Source organism: Ovis canadensis, chromosome X (genome assembly GCF_042477335.2).
Source record: "Ovis canadensis isolate MfBH-ARS-UI-01 breed Bighorn chromosome X, ARS-UI_OviCan_v2, whole genome shotgun sequence".
Lineage (NCBI taxonomy): Eukaryota > Metazoa > Chordata > Mammalia > Artiodactyla > Bovidae > Ovis > Ovis canadensis.
Window position 1 is genome coordinate 23480355 of NC_091727.1, and position 4704 is coordinate 23485058.

The following is a 4704-nucleotide window of genomic DNA, read 5'->3' on the forward strand; positions in this document are numbered from 1 at the left end:
GTCAGCCTCCAGTGTCTTTTTTCTTATTAATAGCATGTTGTTTTTACAGAACAGCTTGTGATTGACCCATTCTGAATTATAATAAAAATAATAATGAATTTGTTGCTATAGAAGGCATGACATAGCATACATAATTATTATTGAGCATTGAAAACACCTGGGACAGAATGCTGCATGTGCTTCACTGTTGTACTTTGTTTGTAAGTATAAAGACTATTTTGAGTAATATCTATCAATTTCCTTTTGAATTGATAAATTCTCATTCCTGATATAGTACCAATTAATGAATTCTTGTGGTGGTCCAAGCTATTAGATTATATCAAACCTTCCCTAAGGCTATGAAATTAAACAAAGTGCATTATTTATTGTACTTTAAAAATATAATTTTTGATTTTGCTTAATATTTAAAATGTGAAGGTTGATTCCTGATTTAACTCAGGCAAAGCAGCCTATAAATGGATCTCACTCTCTATTAAAACATTCTCTTAAATGATAAAGAATATTGGAGTAAATGTATATAATTCCCACTAGAATATATTTAACATGTGTGTACACTTCAATATTAATATATCCTCATTAGATTTCTAAAAATAGGATGGATAATCTTGTTTTCAGAGCTTGTACTGGACACTGGTTGAATAGAAGACATAATTTGTCCTCATGAGTCACACATATTCCCATTCATTAAGTTGGGAAGCAGTCTCTCATCTAATCAAATGCATATCAGATCCATTCCACTCACAGTATGTGCAGTAGCAAAACCAGCAACATTTCAGATAACGAGATGAAGGAAAAAGTCAAAGGACAGATTCTTTATGTTTAACGGCACCCATTTCTCATATTTTATTAGCTGTGATATGACTTTGTCCCATCATAATGCCTAGCTACAAGGGAGGCTATGTGGAGCAGTTATGTACCCACCTAAGATTCTACTGTTATAAAAGAAAGGGATAATGGATATTAAGGCATAACTAGCATCAGCTGCCAGACTGAGAGTGTCTTCTATCGATTCTTTTAACTTACATTAAACAATGTAATCAGGCTTCCCTGGTGGCTCAGATGGTAAAGCATCTGCCTGCAATGCAGGAGACCTGGGTTCTATCCCTGCATTGGGAAGATCCACTGGAGAAGAGAATGGCAACCAACTCCAGTATTCTTGCCTGGAGAATTCCGTGTACAGAGAAGAGCCTGGCTGGCTACAGTGCATGGGGTTGTGAAGATTTGGACATGACTGAGCGACTAACACACAATGTAATCACATCACAAAAAAATTATTTTAAAAGTAGAATTATAGGGCTTCCCTGGTGGCTTAGTGGGAAAGAATCCGCCTGCCAATGCAGGGGACACAAGTTCAGTCCCTGGTCCAGGAAGATTCCACATGCCATGGAGCAACTAAGCCCTTATGCCCTAACTACCGAGGCTATACTCTAGAGCCCAGAAGCCTCAACTACTGAGCCAACATTCTCTAGAGCCTGTGCTCAGTAACAGGACAAGCCACCACAATGAGAAACACGTGCACCATAACTAGAGAATAGCCACCACTCACAGGAACCAGAGAAAGCCCAGGCAGCAAGAGACCCAACACAGCCGTAAATAAATAAAATTATTTTTAAGAAGTAGAATTACATATAATCTCATCTCTATAATATAGTGACTGTTTTCATTTACTCATAGCTTCCTGATCTGTCTAAATACACACATATTTTCACATAGTTGCAATCATGAGTAACATATAAAGTGAAAATTTAGAACCTATTTTAAATGTGGTCTATTTTAAAATAGGAGTTTGGGATTAACATATACACACTACTATATATAAAATATTTAACTAACAAGGACCTACTGTATAACACAAGGAACTATATTCAATATCTTATAACAACCTATAATGGATAATGTGCAAGTCAGTCGTGTCCGACCCCTTGCCACCTCGTGGACTGTAGCCTGCCAGACAACTCCATCCATGGGATTTTCCAGGCAAGAATACTGGAGTGGGTTGCCATTTCCTTCTCCATAATAGATAACTAAATCACTTTATTGTACACCTGAAACTAACACAAAAAATAAAAGATAAAAAAATTTTGGAAATTCCCTGGTAGTCCAGTGGTTAGGACTCAGCACTTTCACTGCCACAGGCCTGGGTTCAATACCTGGTTGGGGAACTAAAATCTCACAAGTTGCACAGCCAATAATAAAAATAATAAATTTTAAAGTAGCATTACATATAATCTCATCACTATAACAACTGTTTTCACTTGCTCATATTGTTCCAGTCTGTCCAAACGCACACATTTTCACATGGTTGTAATCATAAACAACATACAGATTCTAAAATATTCACTTAATATTATATCTTAAGCATGGTCTATTTTTTAAAAATAATTTTTAATGGCCCATGATACCCCATTGGATTGATAAGGCATAATTTACTTCAGTTCAGTTCAGTCGCTCAGTTGTGTCTTTCCGACCCCACGAATCACAGCACGCCAGGCCTCCCTGTCCATCACCAACTCCCGGAGTTCACTCAGACTCAAGTCCATCGAGTCAGTGATGCCATCCAGCCATCTCATCCTCTGTCGTCCCCTTCTCCTCCTGCCCCCCATCCCTCCCAGCATCAGAGTCTTTTCCAATGAGTCAACTCTTCGCATGAGGTGGCCAAAGTACTGGAGTTTCAGCTTCAGCATCATTCCCTCCAAAGAAATCCCAGGGCTGATCTCCTTCAGAATGGACTGGTTGGATCTCCTTGCAGTCCAAGGGACTCTCAGTCTTCTCCAACACCACAGTTCAAATGCATCAATTCTTCGGCGCTCAGCTTTCTTCACAGTCCAACTCTCACATCCATACATGACCACAGGAAAAACCATAGCCTTGACTAGATGGACCTTTGTTGGCAAAGTAACGTCTCTGCTTTTCAATATGCTATCTAGGTTGGTCATAACTTTTCTTCCAAGGAGTAAACGTCTTTTAATTTCATGGCTGCAGTCACCATCTGCAGTGATTTTGGAGCCCAAAAAAATGAAGTCTGACACTGTTTCCACTGTTTCCCCATCTATTTCCCATGAAGTGATAGGATCAGATGCCATGATCTTTGTTTTCTGAATGTTGAGCTTTAAGCCAGCTTTTTCACTCTCCTCTTTCACTTTCATCAAGAGGCTTTTTAGTTCCTCTTCACTTTCTGCCATAAGGGTGGTGTCATCTGCATATCTGAGGTGATTGATATTTCTTCCAGCAATCTTGATTCCAGCTTGTGCTTCTTCCAGTCCAGCGTTTCTCATGATGTACTCTGCATAGAAATTAAATAAGCAGGGTGACAATATACAGCCTTGACATACTCCTTTTCCTATTTGGAACCAGTCTGTTGTTCCATGCCAGTTCTAATTGTTGCTTCCTGACCTGCATACAGGTTTCTCAAGAGGCAGGTCAGGTGGTCTGGTATTCCCATCTCTTTCAGAATTTTCCACAGTTTTTTGTGATCCACACAATCAAAGGCTTTGGCATAGTCAATAAAGCAGAAGTAGATGTTTTTTTTTTGGAACTCTCTTGCTATTTTCGATGATCCAGCAGATGTTGGCAATTTGATCTCTGGTTCCTCTGCCTTTTCTAAAACCAGCCTGAACATCTGGAAGTTCACAGTTCACGTATTGCTGAAGCCTGGCTTGGAGAATTTTGAGCATTACTTTACTAGTGTGTGAGATGAGTGCAATTGTGCAGTAGTTTGAGCATTCTTTGGCATTGCCTTTCTTTGGGATTGGAATGAAAACTGACCTTTTCCAGTCCTGTGGCCACTGCTGAGTTTTCCAAATTTGCTGGCATATTGAGTGCAGCACTTTCACAGCATCACCTTTCAGGATTTGAAATAGCTCCACTGGAATTCCATCACCTCCACTAGCTTTGTTCATAGTGATGCTTTCTAAGGCCCACTTGACTTCACATTCCAGGATGTCTGGCTCTAGGGGAGTGATCACACAATCATGATTATCTTGGTCGTGAAGATCTTTTTTGTATAGTTCTTCCGTGTATTCTTGCCACCTCTTCTTAATATCTTCTGCTTCTGTTAGGTCCATATGATTTCTGTCCTTTATCGAGCCCATCTTTGCATGAAATGTTCCCTTGGTATCTCTAATTTTCTTGAAGAGATCTCTAGTCTTTCCCATTCTGTTGTTTTCCTCTGTTTCTTTGCACTGATCGCTGAGGACGGCTTTCTTATCTCTCCTTGCTATTCTTTGGAACTCTGCATTCAAATGGGTATATCTTTCCTTTTCTCCTTTGCTTTTCACTTCTCTTCTTTTCACAGCTATTTGTAAGGCCTCCCCAGACAGCCATTTTGCTTTTTTGCATTTCTTTCCCATGAGGATGGTCTTGCTCCCTGTCTCCTGTACAATGTTGTGAACCTCCATCCATAGTTCATCAGGCACTCTTATCTATCAGATCTAGTCCCTTAAATCTATTTCTCGCTTCCATTGTATAATCATAAGGGATTTGATTTAGGTCATACCTGAATGGTCTTGTGGTTTTCCCTACTTTCTTCAATTTCAGTCTGAATTTGGCAATAAGGAGTTCATGATCTGAGCCACAGTCAGCTCCTGGTCTTGTTTTTGTTGACTGTATAGAGCTTCTCCATCTTTGGCTGCAAAGAATATAATCAAACTGATTTCGGTGTTGACCATCTGGTGATGTCCATATGTAGAGTCTTCTCTTGTGTTG